General features: G+C 40.4%; 1 protein-coding gene across 1 annotated transcript in view; it reads right to left on the bottom strand.

Annotated features, from left to right (window-relative positions):
- The window catches only part of PTPN14 (protein tyrosine phosphatase non-receptor type 14), a 121,333-nt gene extending 102,207 nt beyond the window's left edge, over positions 1-19,126 (bottom strand). Inside the window, exon 1 of the mRNA XM_085300131.1 lies at positions 19,105-19,126. The gene's annotated coding sequence lies outside the window, so the exon portion shown is untranslated. The remainder of the gene's footprint in view (positions 1-19,104) is intronic.

The raw sequence follows: 19,126 nt of genomic DNA, 5'->3' as shown, positions 1-19,126 counted from the left end.
TGCAATGCCTGCATCTGTCTCCACAGATGTCCTTCCATGTAATGGAGCATATGGGCTTAAGCTGACATTGCTTGCAAACAGGAAGAGCTTTTGGCAAGAGAAATTGAACATAAAGTGTTCTGTGGGCTGCCTCTCTTAACCCATCTTTGGTTGGCTTCTCTACTCAGCTAAAACTGGTAGACTACTTTTCAAGAGGGCAGAGCGCCAACCTAACAGATGGGCAGAAGTGAAGTCATGCCAAAGAACCAGAATGTGCATCTAATTTGATAATTAGGGGCTGAACTTCCCCTTAGAAATATTGAAATGGCAGCCTGCACCAAGTTTCCAAGCTTCAGGGTAAAAGAATATGCTTCAGCCTACCCAGCTGAGGGTTAATGCAGAAAATGACAACGAAAAAAAATAATTTGTTTGAGCTATGGAGGAGGGAGGAAAAGAACCATGGGCTCCTATCATTCAGGATTAGTTCTTCAAGGAGAAATGAAGTAGAGAAAGGGAGGAGAGAAACAGTAAGATTAAGCCTTTATCCTGAAATAGCTCTCCACAAGGGACACCTGCAAATCTTGGCCAAAACAGTTCTATGGCCTTGCTGAAAATAATTTATGCTGAATAGAGATAAAAGCAAGGAACTGATGGCCACTTTACAAAGCATTAAACACAGCTTTCCTGTCTACAAGGAATACTCAAGCTAATAGTTAGAAAAAGGCAAAGGACAAAGAATGTTTATGGCTCAGTGGAAATCAAATGTAATAATGTACACATATACTTGGAATTGTTGACAATTATCATTTGGGTTTTGATATACAGTGATACAGGGCTATGGCCTTTAGAAGAAGTTAATGGCAAAAGAGAGAGAAAGCTGGGGACCAAACTGCAATTCTCTTCCCGCATTTTACAAGTTTTCATGCAATAATACAGTGGTTCTATAGCTCTTCTAAACAGCTCTGTTAAAGCAGGCTCTTTTCCTGGAAGTGTTCCTTCTTCTTCCTCAAAACATTTTATTCAACGTGGTGAATGCCAGCAGCCATGTAAACCACAACCTGGAAACGCATTGTTCCAATTCATTCTCCTCTTTCGCTACTAAAGCTCCTCTTTACAGGTTTACAGCTTTTAAAGTGAAAATATGAAGAAGAGTAACAATAATGGCTTCAATTAGGTRAGATCTGCAGAGTTGTATTTTGTATTTAAAAAAATTCTAATCCTGTCTTTTTATCATATACTACTCCGCTGTAATATTTCAAGAACCTAGGAGATACACTGCCTCTATCACCTCACCTACTTTGGGGAGATTAAATTTGGAGAAGTATTCACATTGTTGGTAGATGCAAATTAGCTGTCCAGCACAAGGAGTGTTCTGCTTCAGAGCTTCAGAACAGAGCAGAAGACTTGGCCACAAATCTAAAAATGATAGCTGATAAGTGCCTAAAATCATGTACACTGCTTTACAGACCTCCACTGAGATGTTTTCTTCTGAAGAACTTTGTCAATGAAGCCTCTTTTGTCCRACTGTCAAATTCTGGCAAGCTGCTTCCTGGATATAGCGCAAGGCTTTTTGCTGCTTAATTGGGCTTTTGTTTAATTACTCTCAAGACAAYGACGCTGAAATGAAGAACATAGCATAGACAACTCAGTGAGTGCAATCAATTAGGATGACCCTGAAGTTGTGTTTTAAGGGAAAGGAAGAGGATAATTGTAACTGTGACCATAGACTAGAAATGACAAGATATAAAGCTGCCACTTTCTAAAAAAAGTGCATAGCTCTAAGCAGCAAATAAATGTAATTAATTAAGTAAATAACATTTAGTAACTACATAGGAGAAGCATCATCGTGAAGTAAGATCAAGGTTTTACACCACAGTACAGTCGGCACATTTCAGGAAGACACAGAATGGAGTTAGCGGATACTGGCGTCAGCCTGGTACGAACCYTCCCATGTTTCACTCTACTACAGGCTTCATATTTAGAGAGAGCATAGACTGATTCAGTACAAGAATCAATGACAGCACATAAGAAGAGASAGATCTCGTGGAAAATTTTAAGTGACAATTAGTATGCAGAGATCAAGAAACTACCTGGCATCGCAAAAATAAATTATGAAAAACAGATTTGAAGATTACCCTAATTACTTCTAAATTCAGTATTGTATCTGAAACTAGAAGAATACAAAAGGAGTTAATTCATGCACTATGGCAATAACACAAGAGTTGATATGAAATCCACTAAGAAACATCAATGGACAAGGCACCAGCTGCATTTGCCAAACCAAACAAGTATGATCAGAGGTGTAAAACCGAAAGACAAGCCTAAAGACCTTCACATTCAAATGTTACTTCAATCCTTACTTACACAAAAAGTTGCAAACTCACCATAATTATAGGCAAATACATACAACACCCTGGCAAGCAAATGACATCTATTAATAGAAACAGGCTTATACACAAATACAGAGGTTCATTAGAAGTCAAGATYATCTCCAAAGTTACCCTGAAAATAAAAAGAAAGTATTTGGAGCATGCTGTAAGACTGGAGTCAGAGTCTGCCTTGGCAGCGAGGGATACTCACCCAAGGAAGGTCAGCAGGAACAGGGCAAGCAAGACTGCACCATAAAGGGCCTGCAAAATGAGTGCATGTGAGACATGGCTATGGGGGATCCTCTTGCGCCCCTCCCGGGAAACCTGCATGCTCCATTACCTCTCCGAAATGCCTGTACACCAACGCGTGCAGCAGGGGGAATAAACAGGAGGAACTGGAGATCTGTGTGCGGTCGCAGGGCCATGATCTCATTGCAGTTACACAGACACGGTGGGATAGCTTGCATGACTGGAATGCCGTCATGGATGGCTACGTGCTTTTTAGGAAAGATAGGCCAGGAAGGTGAGGTGGTGGAGTTGCTCTTTATGCGAAAGAGCAACTGGAGTGTATAAAGCTCTGCCTAGGGGTGGATGAAGAGTGAGTCAAGAGCTTATGGTAAGGACTAAAAGGCTAACACGGGTGACTGTTGTGGGTGTCTACTACAGGCCACCTGATCAGGAAGAGGAAGTTGATGAGGCCTTCTACAGGCAGCTGGAAGTAGTCTCATAACCACAGGCCCTGGTTCTCATGGGGAATTTCAACYACTCTGATATCTGCTGAAAAAACAACACAGCTATACACAAACAGTTCAGGAGGCTCCTGCAGAGCACTGATAACTTTTTGACACAGGCAGTGAAGGAGCCAACAAGGAGAGCCGTGCTGCTGGGCTTTGTACTAACCAACAAAGAAGGACTGGTTGGAGACATGAAGATTCGGGGCAGCCTTGGCTRCAGTGACCATGAGATAGTAGAGTTCAAGATCCTGTGAGGAAGAAGCAGGACAATAAGTAGGATTGCAGCTCTGGACTTCAGGAGAGTAGACTTTGGCCTCTTAGAGACCTACTTGGAAGAATCCCATGGGTTAAAGCCCTAGAAGGAAGGGGGGGTCCAAGTGAGATGGTTAATATTCAAGAACCAGCTTGGAGTTATTCCTCCAAGCTCAAGAGTGGTGCATCTCTGAGTAAGAAGTCAAGCATAGAGGGCAGGAGACCTGCATGGATGAGCAAGGAGCTCCTGGCAAAATTACAACAGAAGAAGAAAGCACACAGAATGTGGAAAAAGGGACAGGCCACATGGGAGGAATATAGGAATGCTGTCAGAGTATGCAGGGATGTGATGAGGAAGGCTAAGGCCCATTTGGAATTAAATCTGGCAAGGGATGTCAAGGACAACAAGAAGGGCTTCTTCAAATACATCAGTAGCAAGAGGAAGATTGCGGAAAATGTGGGCCYGCTGCTGAATGGGGCAGGTGCCCGGGTGACGAAGGATACAGAGAAGGCAGAGTTTCTGAATGCCACCTTTGCTTCAGTCTTCACTGCTAAGGGCAGCCCTCAAGAGTTCCAGAGCCTGGAGATGAGAGAGAAAGTCTAGAGAAAGGTCTAGAGAAAGGAAGACTACCTTGGTTGAGGAGGATCAGCTTAGAGCAAACTTGGGCAAACTTGACATCCACAAATCCAYGGGCCCTGATGGGATGCACCTACAAGCACTGAGGGAGGGAGCAGATGTTATTGCTATGCCACTCTCCTCCATCTTTGAAAGGTCACAGAGAACAGGAGAGGTACCTCAGGAYTGGAAGAAAGCCARTRTYMCTCCAGTCTTCAAAAAGGGCAAGGAGGAGGATGCAGGGAACTATAGGCCAGTCAGCCTCACCTCCATCCCTGGAAAGGAGATAGAACAGCTCATCCTGGGTGTCATCTCTAATCATATGAAGGAAAAAAAGGTGATCAGGAGTAGCTAGCATGGATTCACCAAGAGGAAATTCTGCTTAACTAATCTGATAGCCTTCTATGATGGAATGACTGACTGGCTAGATGAGGGGAGAGCAGTGGATGTAGTTTATCTTGACTTCAGCAAAACTTTCAACACCATCACCCATAATATTCTCATAGGCAAGCTCAGGAAGTGTGGRTTAGACRAGTGGACAGTGAGGTGGATTGAGAACTGGCTGAAAGGCAGAGCTCAGAGGGTTSYCATCAGTGGTCAATACAGGGACCAGTCTTGTCCAACTTATTCATCAATGACCTGGATGAGGGGACAGAGTGCCTCCTTAGCAAGTTTGCTGATGATACYAGGCTGGGAGGAGTGGCTGACACACCAGAGGGTTGTGCTGCCCTTCAGAGAGACCTGGASAGCCTGGAGAGTTGGGTGGAGAGAAACCTCATGAGGTTCAGTAAGGGCAAGTGCAGAGTCCTGCACCTAGGGAGGAATAATCCCATGCAMCAGTACAGGATGGAGGCTGACCTGCTGGAAAGCAGCTYTGCAGGGAAGGACCTGGAAGTGCTGGTGGATGACAAGTTGATCACGACCAGCAATGTGCTCTTGTGGCCAAGAAGGCCAATGGTCTCCTGGGGTGCATTAGGAAGAGTGTTGCCAGCAGGTCAAGGGAGGTGATCCCGCCCCTCTACTCAGCCCTGGGGAGGCCACATCTGGAGTACTGTGTCCAGTTCTAGGCTCTCCAGTACAAGAGAGACATGGAACTACTGGAGAGAGTCCAGCATAGGGTGACAAAGATGATCAGAGGGCTGGAGCATCTCCCCTATGAGGAACGGCTGTGAGAACTGTTTAGCCTGGAAAAGAGAAAACAGAGGGATCTTATCAATGTCTACAAATATCTTAAGAGAGTGTCAAGGGGMTGGGGCCGGACTCTTTTCAGTGCTGCCAAGCAACAAGACAAGAGGCAACGGGCACAAACTGAAACACAAGAAGTTCCACCTGAATATAAGGATGTTACTGTGAGGATGACAGACCACTGGAACAGGTTGCCCAGGGAGRTTATGGAGTCTCCCTCTCTGGAGATCTTCAAAGCCMRCCTGGATGCGATCCTGTCTAAGATGCTCTAGGTGACCCTGCTTGAGCAGGGAGGTTGAACTAGATGATCTCCAGAGGTCCCTTCCAACCTCAACCACTCTGTGATTCTGTGAAAAGGCTGAGCAGGATATGCAGCAATGGCAAAACATTCTCCTATGAGCTAAATAAAGTGGGACCCAAAATAGTTCCAGCATTCTGAAAGTTAAACTCTGCTTTTTGCATTAAAACCTCCTATCTAGATTTACCTTCTGTTCTGATAAGTAAATGACTTTTGAAATCTGGCATGTCTGATACTTTCAGCCCCCATAATTTGTATGCTTAATGGTAAGAGAATATGCTAAAACCTACATGTTTCAAGATTAAAAGGAAAACCAGCTTCATACTTTGTCCCTCGCATGGAAAGACACTCTAAAAAGAAAATGTMATCAAATATCCTCATCTTTTAAAGTCAGATTTGCTGCTTTCACAGTATCTAACAAAACCTCCTTCTCATTTTACTAAAAAAGGAYAGAAAGATTCTAAAGTTGCAGCCAAGATGCAGGTCAAACACAAATCTATGCATCTCAGATACTCAATTTGTTCAGCCAAAGTTCACAGATGAATGGTCATCTATTAAAACAACAACACTTTCCCCACAGGAGGACAAGCAAAATTGTGGAGTGGAGAAGGTAAACAACAGATTTCAGGCAATTTTTAAGTTGTCCAAACTGGGACATCATGCAGGTGAGTTTACCCCTCTCCTTGCCACACAAACACTTAAACCAAGACCAATCAAAACATGCACACCACAATGCCATATGCTGAGGACCMGCTCTCTTTCAACTTGTGGAAACTAAAGTCATCAGTATCTGACACAATGAAGGACATGGCTTTTACAGCATATACACCCCTCTTCAAAAGTGCTTTAGAAAAAGTGCCTGTCATTGCTCACAGAGCAAGAATAAGAAGTGATAGAGCTGAACAAGCTGTTCAACTGTTTATACAAAAAGAACATCAATTTCCAGAGAAAAGTAGTACTGTTTTCTTAGCCTGTACGTTGCTATAGCATCTGCTATTCAAAAAACTCAAGTAAAACCTTTATTACAGAAATAAGGTATGAGTACCTTCTGAAACTATTGTAAAAATAATGGAAAAACACTCTGGTAAAACAGGAAGCTTTAACACAGATAACCTAACGATGTCTTTTGTAACACAGGAAGCAAGCACACTACCAAACAGATGACAAAACCAGAGATTATTTTAGATTATTTAAGGTGTTTACTCATTCCCAAGCCTGGCTAAAAAGTGTGCTTAATCACTTCATGTTAGATGCATAAATCTCATTGCTACAACTTTTTGTATTAACATCAAGTCATAGCARTTTACTTCGTAAGTAATGATCCTGCATGCTTAATACAACAGAACTTACTTTGCAACAAGCTGCCAAGAGTTACTGACCCATTTCATGCACCCACCTTTGGAAATACAATTTCCTATTGCAAATTGATGTCCTGATCCCACGCACCTTTGCCCATATGAACACCCTAGTCTGGTCCATGGGGCTGCAGGTTACTCCTACAGAAGCAGGTCTATTAGCATTGGTAAGAGGCTTTTGGATGCAATGCTGACTACTTTTTCTGCTTGGAAATACCTGTACTAAGGTAAATAAATAATCATGACACAATTGTCAGAAGTCTGATGCATTAAAAAGATTTAATGCATTTTCAAACAACTGAATCGTATTTTTTCACTTTCCTAGCATGTAATATAATGATATGTCTTGCAATGCCAGTTTGTAAACAGCTGTAACACTTAACTCTTCATGTATTAGAATCGTTTTCGACTGTACTGGTCTCTCTTGGATAAGACTTTGAACCCCTTCTATCTAGTTAGGCTGCTCCATAATTATCTCAGGAAAAAGGTCTGAACTGAACATAACTAAGTTTCAACTAAACATACCTTATATTCTAACTGTTCAGAGGAAAGAAAACACAGTTGTCATCACCACGATCATGGCAGAATAAGGATAGAATAATCAACGCCGAGTCTTACCAGACACGGCAATAGGGCATTTTTTGTTTTCAATTTCCTTTGAACTTACAGTTTGTCCTTGTRAACTTCTCACTGTTCATCAGCTAACATATCCATGTTTAAAGTAACTCTGTACACCAATTACTTCCACATACTTGATACTGTCTTCTGTTCACACTTCTACCAATTTCTTAGAATTATCCTTCATTGCCACACTTTTTAAATCAAGGAGAGATGAAAGTATAGAGATTACTGACAATATAAATACTCAGGTTAAACATACAGTCTTTAAAGAAGGCATATACAGACAAATACTGTAATAAAATATTGTAATTGGTTTCAGCATTTCAAAGTTTCCTATACACAAAGTGACCATTTCATTGTCTGTCATATCTGGAACTCYTGAGGGGTACAAACTGCAGAGATAAATTTTATAGCCTTGTCTAGACATCACTTTTTCCAATGCAAAATGCAACAATGGATGTGGTGGTGGGCAGCACACAATGTACTCAGACACTATCTGTAATAAAACAGCACATCACTGTGAGAGATTACAGATTAATGGTTTTCATTATTTGGCAGAACTATTCTTAAGCCATGTACCATTAACATTTTAAAAACCTTATCTGCATTTTAATTTTCAAATCATATTACTAATATCCTCATTTTTCTCTAGCATTACGAGGACAAGAGATGTGTTACTTTTAATTTCAAGTTCTCCTATRATGTGTTTTCCTAGCCAGTGGAAGATACACTACTGAAACACTTAATAAAACACCTGACATTGACAACACTATTTAGGAAGTGATTCTTTATTGCTTGGCACTTTGCATCATCCCTCATGCTGCAGTTAGTACCCGATAACCTACACTATCAGTTTGATATACTGATCCAGTTCTGTTCAGCTTGACCCCCCATGCACAAAGGCACCTACACAGCTCAGTGAAACAACTTACCGAGACAGCAGTGGAGGAGTACCTACATCCAAGTCATTGCACAAGCTGCTCCTGTCTGCACTGGTTCTCCACCAGATGAGTTCAGCCCCTTGCTTGGAGCACACTGCGGTGAGCAGGTCTAAATTCATACCGTACTGACAGACCAATGTTACGAGCCCCCAGGCAGCACGTATGAAACTGGCTCGGGCTTCACGCCACGGGACAGTCATAGCTGGGGCAGGAATAGGAAGGGTGAATGGATACATGGCCTGGCAAATACCTCAGCATGAAGCAAATAGTGAAGCACATGCCAACAGAGGGTAGCTATAAAAGTATGAAACATTTCAAAGGAGATCACTTGGCTCATTAGGGCCCCGAAGCCCTATCTTGCCAAAAATATTTACATAAAGAATCTCTGGGTTGTTTCTGTAGCACTATTTTACTAGATTCTCTGCTAAACAATGCACATAAAACACACAAGCCTCCTGCCCTCCCACCCTGGGCTTTTTTCTAAGCTCAGTAACACAAATATTCTTTAACTCTGTTAAGGATGAAGAAGGTAAAAATTACCAGCGCTTATGACCACAAGTGTCTTATTTTTAAAATAATTTATTATTTCAAACCACTATCAAAAAAGAGACCTGATTACAAAGTTGAAATCTTGTCATGGTTCCTGCCAGCAAAGACTCAGTCCCTTCACTGAACGCTCCAGTGGACTCTCTAGTCTCATTTTAAGTTGTCCCCCACAGAGCTACTATTCTTGAGAAATTAATGCAATAAACCATAGAACTCATTATCAAGAAGYTCTGCCCAGTAAACAACCTAGGTTCCACCTCAATCTTATGAAATCCTTTTATTTGCTGTATTACCAGTCTTTTTCAACACCACAGTTCTAAGTTTAGTTTCACTTTCCCACAGTGTAACTTCTGGAGAAGGACATCCATGACATGGATGTGGGTTCAGTTCTCCAAGCTGCTGCCCAGTCCCTCACAGGCTGTGCTGAGCAGCTTTTCTAAGGTGACCACCCACGAGTCCAACCTCAATCTTCAGTTTCTAGCATTGAAAAGGGGCCCAAGAATGCTCTCCTAATCTTCTGAAAGAACAGCAAGCCCACTGTTTTTGTGTCTACCATTCACCTCCATCCTTCACTATCACTTAATAACCAAAATAACCCTCATACTTGTAAACCAGACAAAAGAATACTTCATTTTATAAGTCTCTCTCTCTCTCTCTCTCTCTGCTTCCCTTTCCTCAAACACAAGCAGTCATCTTTTCATGCTAAGAAATTATCAGAATGATTGAGGCTATCCTTCACTGTTATTTTGATATCCTCCATAGCTCTGTTTGTTTGACTGCAATGTACAACATGAAGAGACTGAGACATGCTTTGATTCCATCCAAGGTAAACAAAATTAATTACACTATAATCAAGGTTACTGAGCAGAATAGAGAGAGCAAAATTAAGTGGAATTTGACAGTGTACAGTCTTTTCGGAAGTTAGCTGAATACCCGGTTTGTATAAGAGATGTACTTGTGTGGGGCTTACTGTACTATCACAATATTACAGTCTGGCCACTCATGAATATGGCAATGATTTACCCTGGAGGGGAGAAAAAAAAAAAAAAAAAAAAAGAGAGAGAGAGAGAGAGAGAGAGAGAGAGAGAGAGAGAGAGAGAAGTGCAAAATTTGGCAGCAATATGCAAAGAGTTAGTAGCAGTTGTCAAGTGTGCTAAACACATATGGCTGGTGAGAAACTACAACAAATTTCTATTGTAACACAAGCTGAAAATACAAAAGTAGGAAAGAAACTTTGTATTACATCAACAGAAGCTGACATTACTAATACAACAATATGACTAATTGTCTCCAGCATGCACCAACCTCATCAGATGTTTTGACAAATTAATTAGCACATAGGTGACAATTCTCACAGCTAAAATCAGATTCTAGAGGAAACTAAGAATAAATCAGTCTCTGGATAAACCCACTTGTACATCAGAAGAAACAATGGGCCATCATTAGGCAGTGTTTAATGTTTCTTGAGAGCACATCCTACCCAGATTAACCATTTACTCTTTCAGCAGGGATGGGTTATATACAAATATATATTACGAAAACACAGAGTTGTTCTGTAAGACAAATACATTTTAGGCTAATATACCAGCAACAAACAGGAAAAAAAAAACTAAAGTAAAACTACCATAGAGCACACAGAAAAGATCTCATAGTCCAAGTTACAATATTCATAAACATACCAGACACCCTCCCTTTCAGTTCCAAGGAAGCTCTCATCACTTCATAAGGACAAGTCCTGAGGTGGGATCAATGATTTTCTTCTAAATCAACTGTCTCTTAATTACTGAACTTTAAGTTTGGAGGAAATGTGCATACCTGAACAGGAATGCACATTTACAACAATATAAACACAGAAATCAGAAAAACACCAAGAAATGAACCAGCTGCTAAGCAGGGCAGGCTATGATCAAATAAACTCCCCAAAATTATAAGTAATACATGCCAGCTCCCCCCAACATACCATTTGCCTGTTGCACCAAAGCATTGCTTTCCCTCTTAAGATCGTAACTCAAAACATATATTGTGCCTTTTGCTATTTGTAAAGCCCCAGCACATGCTACAACACAGAAAGGAATTAAAGAATGTTAATTATTAAATGAAATCTGACTCTCCATATATAGCACTGTATTTATTTAAACACTTTCTCTGCAAAACATCTAGTATGAAACATTAACACACAACATTTTGATATGTAGTTTAATGTACATAACAGGTAAAGTTAACTTTCAGCTTTAAATGGCAACTTCTTTTTCCTAAATGTCAGAAAGAAAATTAATAAATAAATTTTTGAAGTGAAAGAATTAGTAATGAACATACTTAACAGTTGGATGCTAAATGCTAACCTGTCTCAGTAACTCTGAGTAACACCTCATGCAACATCTTTGTTCTTTTGCTTTTACGAACAAGATTTCGTACCATACACAAATGAATTCTTGTGCACCGAGTTACCAAGGGAAACATGAAAACATGGAAGAAAACTTGCAAGATAACCTTGTCAATGCTTCCCTCTGTTCTCAGAGAAAACCACAACAGAGGCAAGCAGGAGGACATCAGGACCAACACTGTGATTTAGCTTCCTCTGCTATCATAGATTCCTGCAACAAATCCTGGCAAAGGTGCAAGGACCTATACTTAGACAGGTCTGCATGAGTTCTTTTATTTACAAGCAGAAACTTACCTGGTCCACTCTCCTAGAGGATCTGAAACTACCAGAGCTCTGAGTCTCTGTTAGCATTTCTGTTTACCAGCAAAAGACTGAATTAGCCATTCCCATAAGTTAGCAGCCAACTTCCTTTCCAATGCAAGCAAGCTGACCAAAATACTTTCCTAAACAGAACGAATCTTCAAAACACTATGAAGAAGGTATCCAATCCTACTCAACAGCTCCAACCTCCTAAACAAAGTATGTCAAATAAGAAAAAAGTTATGATCATTTCAGATCAGAAAGGTTTTTAAGAACCCTTGCAGTAACTTCCCATAACCCCCAAAGCTCCTCAGGATTCTTCCCCCGAGGCAGCTCTGTTCACATTGAGCATCTCCGACAGCTCTTAAGGCAGGCATCAGATTTTCTAAGATATCTATCTTGTCTATACTTAGGATGAGTCTTTCAAGGCCTGTTCCCACTGAAGGCATCAGAAGTTTTACTCAACTTCAACCTGCAGATTGAAGGCTTTGAAGGCTGCTGGATATGTTTTTTTTTTTTTTTTTTTTTTTTTTTCCAGAATGGAGGGAAAGGGGAGAAAAAAAAAAAGTTGTGTGTGGAAACCCTATTAAACATTGGCTTGGCTTTAAAGCATCTAAGATAAGTATGTGATACACAGCGGTTAGAAAATGCATAATTCTCACAGTTTTTCATTGAAAGAATAAATGAGACTACTGAGGGAAGGGATCTATAGGAAAATGCCATGTGGTAGTAGCCATCAAACATGGGATCTGGCTTTTATTAGCTGAAACTCTGATTGGTAAAGTCCTCTGATTTTGCCCAGGCTTGTCCAAAAACCTAGCTTAATTATCATCATCAATAAAGGCTAAAGACACTTTATCTACAAGGTAGTGAATGCCTTTTCTCAAAAGAGGGAGTTCCATGATAAGAGCTAATCTAAAAAAACCTAAGGAATGTAAACTATTTTCTCAGTTGTAAAAACAAGAAAGAATTGCACAAACACAAGTTAAAACAACTACTGCTACCCTCGCTCTTCTCCTACGTTGCCAGCTTATCCTGGGTTAAGGCCCTATTCAACACACACTGCATAGCTATGCTTTGGATCWGTCCCAGCTTTTAAAGGCTGGAGTCTCAAAAGACAACATCACTTCTACGTACATTTACAAATGCGAGTCTTCCCATTAACCTTCCTTCCCAGGTTCCAAAAAACAGTGCAAGGCTGCCTTCAAAATAGCTTCAGTCTTTTGAAGAGGAAGTCACAAAAACAATTCACATTTTATTTTGTAGATAGCTATTAGATAGTCTTTACAACAACTCATTGTGGTTGGTCAAATCACCTAAAAGTCACAAAAGACTTTGTTTTTAATACTTTGASTTACAGCTACACTATGGCTTTATGATACTTCTACAGACAAAACTTAATCATCTTTTACCATACAGATACGAACATGCTAGCATGAGGTGTTTATTATTAAATTAGTCACACTGTGTGCTAATAAATCAAAACWTTTTTTTCCATTTTCTCTTCTGCAACAGATTAGTGTTTATAGTCTKTAGATATGCAAGAATTCTATGGTAGTTGCTACACTATTGCTTTGACTATAGTTTCTCTGAAAGACACAGTATGTTACAGAAGATCTAGTTCTTACCTCCAGAAATTGGTCCTTATATTTGTCATAGTGATAAAATTACCACTCTGTTAAAGAATTCAGAAATATTTAACTGCAGAGAAATTATTACTCTTCATTCATTAAAACAAGTACTAGAAATTATTGATCATCATAACCAAACTGATTAACAACAGATACCAGAGCTGTCTTTTAAATGAAACCTAAATGCCATTTCTGTTCTTCTCTAAGCCAGTCCATACCCCAACACAGCATGCCTCAGTAAATTAAAACATTATCATAGTTTGTTACATTTAAGAGTTGCAAGCCCCAAAAACACTTTCTATGAAGTCTAAATATATATAAAACCACAATCTTTTAATTCCACCTCCATTAAAATTTAGTTAAAATYACTCTCATACACAGCAGAATACAGGAATTGTTACAGTGGGTCAAAACCGCAGCCCAACAGCAGCTTACCCTACGTTCTCCAGAAGAAAGCATAGGGAATGTCACAGAAGATAGTTATGGTATGATCTGTCCTAAGGGAAATTTCTTAACCTTTGCCAGATAATGGTTGATTTATGCCCTGGAGCATAATGGTTAAGATCTCTTCAAATGCAACTGTGAATGTTCCTGCTATCCATAGAAATGGTTTACTTTTCTTTCTCATCCTACTATGCTCTTGGATGACGTGATCTCCTTTGGTAATCAGTATTATAATTACTTGTATCAAAAAAAAAAAGAAAAAAGAAAAAGAAAGAAAGAAAGAAAGGTGATTTAGGAGTTTTAAATGTTTTTGAATTTATTCCCTATACATAGTCAAGGTATTATACCAAAGGGTAACATATTCATTACTTAGTAATAACTAATCATTATTCTGCATAAATGTATTCTACCTTCTCTTGTTGATCTTTTTAGAACAAAACTACCTTAAYGTTTTCAGTTCAACTTCATATGAAAATTTTCCAATCCCTCCTCTCTGATAGGATATCACAAATCAAGCATTCCAGGTGAATTTAAGCACCAATTCCTGAATCTCCTCTGTGTTACTAACATAGTATTTCACAGCTGTGGCAGTTTTTTCTGCCTGATGCTAAACATTAAGGAGATGCACAAGTTCTAATAAAACATTGCCAAAGTCTTCCTCCCACCTTGACAAATACAGTTCATTTACAATCCAGTAATATGAATGAGTAATTTGACTATTTCTTCTAACATGCATATTCTTGAATTTATCAACATCATCGGCTACGCTTCCCTTTTACCCAGATTTCTTGGATTCCCTTTACAACTTCTCAGTCTACTTCAATCTTGCCTAATCAAAATACTTTTGCATCATTAGCAAGTTTTGGCACACCATCATTCATCTAATTTATTAGATCACCAATACACATTTTCAGCRCTGTCTTTTCAGAGTTCTTTCTGCATCACATGGTAATTTAAAGTTTACATTGTTACCAAATGATTAAAAAAGMAGCAGCAGCAGTCTTGAAGAGGACCATTTCAGCAGTCAGTAGGTGCTAGTGAAATAATTTTTGGAAGAATGAACTTTYGCTGTTTAAGAGCTGCAGTATGTAGTTTCTGAAAGACTTGGGTAGTGTTGAACACAATTTGCTATCTAAACTCCTCATGTTAGCAAAACACAAGAATGTCCTAGATGTTAGAGAACATCAAAGCAGGGTTATATGATGGTGAACTCTTTTTTCTTTGGATGTTCAGCATTTCAGACACCTTTGTTTGTTTAGAGATCCCTCTTAACATYAGCAATGCTGAAATTTATTGCCTCTTAAATATTTTCATAAGCTGTTTATATGGTTGATTATAATACRTACAACTGCTTGTTAGGACAGCAATGATGGGGAAGAAATTCTAAACGTGTGTTTCTTCCATATGCTTTATGCTGTGTCATGGTCTTGTGTCCSTAATTCTGGATGACGCTTTTATAATCGATCAAACTGACCTTCACAATTACTTCAGAGAGCAAAAATCTTGATATCTCCTTCACCTTCCTCTGCATCTGAGGCCAAAAATATCCATTGTCATTGTTTGGAAGGCAGGTCACTGGATTTACCGTTAYATCAGCTTTATTTCCCCACAGCCTAACCTTACTGATTCACTAACAGTAGGCCAAATTTCATTATATTATCCACTGACATGGAAAGTTAAAGGAAATGAAATTATAATGCTCTGAAACGCTGTCCTTCACATAAAGCCAGCCTTAAATTCAATGAGTATGCTTYAAAAACAAAACAAAACAAAAACCCACCCATCAAGGTATCAGGTAAAAGTAACACCAGTTTTAGTTAATGAAAATCATTCTCATTATTTCAGAAAAAAGATAGCTCAAATATGCTATCCTAAAGGAATCAGTGAAATCAATATTAATATTTCTTGCTTACCAAAACATCACTGTGACTAAACAGATTAAAAWGACCTAAAAGTATTTAAACAGAAGAGGTGCAAGCAAAATAAAAGAATGGTGAATATATATTTAACAAGSAAAGCCAAATCTGGTTTCCATCCACAAGTAATAATTCCCATAACAAGTTTGATAAGTTCCCTGTACATTTATGGAAGTGGCTTCTTGTTACATCGTTTAGTTTAAAAAACTTCTGCGAGCTCCAGTGTTTTGYTCTTGTCGGTTTATCATTACAAAACTATCTAGACATTCCAGTTACAAGCTCCATTTTGCCGGGTAGCTACACAGAGAGAGAAAAACATAACCGTCGCCCCAAAGGATGGATAATCAAGCCAAATACAATCCCCCAAACCACCACACGCGGCTGCACAAAYGGATGAAGCCCAAGTCTAAGCATCGGCCTCCGCACACCTGAACGTTCAGCTCACTAACCCTGTCGGGCTCCGGAGTTGTTCTCACTCCCTCGTCCAGCCCCGAAGGAGGAGGACAGGGAAAAGTCAGAGATCGCAGTTCCTGCTCCTAGGGTGACTTCCACGCTCGTGAGGCAGCAGGTAGCAGGGTGCTACAGCCGCCCCGCGCACCCACCACGGCACAGTCTTGGGCGCAACAAGCGCCTCCAGCGCTAGGCGTAGGAGCAAGGGGCAACCACGGAACCAGAGGCCCGCTTTTGTCACCAGCCTGGACCTGAATCAGGTCCTATAAACAGCAATTTAAGAAATGSAGCCAGTAATTTCCACCGAGTCTCTGAATATACAGTAAGATTCTTAAAATACATGAATAGCCTTAAAAAAAAATGGAAATAGATCTTTTCACATTGAGTTTCAGAGACTCTTGTGCAAGGGCAGATTCCTCACMGGAGGAACAAAATGTAACGGTTTGTTTTCAGATATCAAGAGCTGCTCTTACATATCCTCTGTGGAGCTCCCTAGAGGATAACATGCTGGGGCATGCTCCACTTCACTATGATCTTAAACGTTTAAAAAAAAGGACTTTTATGGCAGCTGTTCAGCACAAAATTTGTCCATTTATCTAAAACTTCTTGTGATTGAGTTGTATACATATGCACTAATATATTGCATATGAAATGTTATAGCCTGGCTCCTGCAAAGACACATATACATGTTTAATATTACATATATAAAAGAAATTCCATGCCTTCACAAGCACTACCTATGAACAAGAATGTAAGCACATGGGTAAATCCTTGCAGGACTAAGAGCTATACATACTCTAGAGGGAGTGATGCCTGCTGAAAACTTTTTACAATTTGTATATAACCAGCAATTTTTAAAAAACCTTCAGCAACAAACAAGAACCTTGCAACAAACAAGAACTTGCTTCCAACTCCAGAAGCTGGAGTTAAAGTGCACCTTTCACACTGCATGTATTATAAGTTTGAATCCAGACTGAAGCGATATACTTCATTTAAGCAGCGTGCAATCAAATGCAGCCTCACTGGATGTGAGGTGAAAGAACGAAGAGCAGTCTTCCCTGCCCCTTTGGCTGTCGTGACACCAGAAAACACGTAGGAAAAGGAAACAGCATAGTTTTGAAAGGCACCTAGGAAGCTATTTTTAGATTGAGTACTTCTTGCAAGACTGAAGTAGCCACTAGTAGCCTAGACAATTTGCGTAAGTGCACACAAGCAGATTTGTTTCACAGAAAGCTGTTCCATACCTAAACTATGATAACTGACTCCCAGGCACCTGCTGGRCAAGAATGACCAGGAAAGAAGTACTCAGTTATTAACAATAACATTGGCTGCTAATTAATCCTCATGAACAACACTGTACCAAATTCTGCTACAATTACAGAAACATTTARAAGATACATTTAAAACTACGGTATAACGTACATACAAAAGCTCGGTTTGCTCAGTCCCAGCAGATCCCAATTCAATCAATGCTGCCTGCAGTCTTTCCTCAGGCCTTGATCTGCACTAGCAGATCCTCCGAGATCGTATCGAGTCCGTGGCGCTCTAAAGCTTTTCCCACACAAATGCAATGGTAGAATTGATGGCCACAAGCTGTCCCACGGATTTAGGAGGCTATGCTGTGGCTGATGGACTGGGCTTCTAATGCGAAGTTGAAAAACTCCCCAACTTTTGTATCATGACCCGTTAGATACACACAAGTGCCCTCTGCCTGTGAGCAGCTCTGGCACAGCTTCCTAAAGAAACCAAGAGAAGTTCAAGAAAGCACTGCCAATAATAGATCAGGGCCTAAAGCTTATTTGTATAACGGTAACATCAACACACACTTTATTTTACATCATGAAACAAGTGCTGGATGTCAGCTGCAGATCTCCCTCCCCCCCGAGGATAAGAGCAAAAATCATATAATAATATTTTGTCACTCAYACTTGGTAGGACATTCTCAGCTAGGTAACTAGACCTAGCCCCTGCTAGGGGTACCTCCCTCACATTTCTCCCCCAGAAGAGCTGTCTTCACCAACTTCACCCATAATGTGGGGACTGACGGATGGCTTTGACTTCTGATTTGGGGGAGCCATTTTATACATAGATTTTTCCAAATTCTAAATAATTTCAGTATTTAATAGTGTTTTTTTTAAAAAAAAAATATAGTGAGCATCTACATGGAGTTTAAAGAAAAAAAAGCAACTGGTTTCTGGTAAAAGTAGTTCCTTCAACTATGGTTTCAGGCCACATGCCAAAAATCCGAGAAAACTTTTTGGACAACAACATACTGAACCAGAGCCTTTACCAGGCACCGCTTGTTTCCACCTCACTTAAGTTACAAATAGTTTCTAATGGAAACATATGATTATTTTATGCAAATCACAGATAAAGTGCTCTCGACAGGAAAGCTCCAACGCACATGATACACACATGCCACACATACATTATGTAAGACTTGTCCCAAATACACTCCAATAGAGAGAGCCAGTTTGGGATCTTAAAAATTCATTGACTTCACCACATCAGAAAGGAGAGCAGATGTCATCATTCCCTGCCTTGGTGCAAGTCTTTGGTGCATAACTCGGTGTTACAGTGTTTGCTGAAGACAAACAGCCAGGGCAGGCTCCACTGTAACTAACAAAGAACAAGGTAAATCCGGGGGGGGCCRAAAGCTAAACACAGCCACGCCGCAGTGTAAATAGGGGCAGCTCAGCCGAGAGCCCAGCCTGCTTCTATTTACAAATACCTACTGATCACGGAGATGCTATGTTATCTCGACACCTAACAGATTAAATTTATAAACTGTGTTCCTCGCCGGTCGATGACTGGTATGCACACCCCAAGCTTAGCTATTCCCATAATTTGCACACAGTCATGTGAACGTCGCTGAGCTGTAACTGCACACTGTAACGAGCAGCAAGCCTTGTGCAAAGATCGCCYGTCTCCCTCCCCATGCACACACGCACCGTGAAACGCATCACCAGGGCTGTTCCCAAGTCAGCGCGAGCCCCCGGTCGCCGGCAGAGCCGCGGCACGTCCGAGACGGGACGAGCCGGGCAAACTCGAGCAAACTCCGCGGCGGCGGCGGCCGGTCCTTACCTGCTGCGCGGCCGCCGGGCCG

This window comes from Rhea americana, unplaced genomic scaffold (assembly GCF_003343005.1).
Source record: "Rhea americana isolate MKP2758 unplaced genomic scaffold, rheAme1 scaffold_160, whole genome shotgun sequence".
Classification (NCBI taxonomy): domain Eukaryota; kingdom Metazoa; phylum Chordata; class Aves; order Rheiformes; family Rheidae; genus Rhea; species Rhea americana.
The sequence above is the reverse complement of the archived record's forward strand: the minus strand, read 5'-3'. Positions and strand labels throughout refer to the sequence as shown.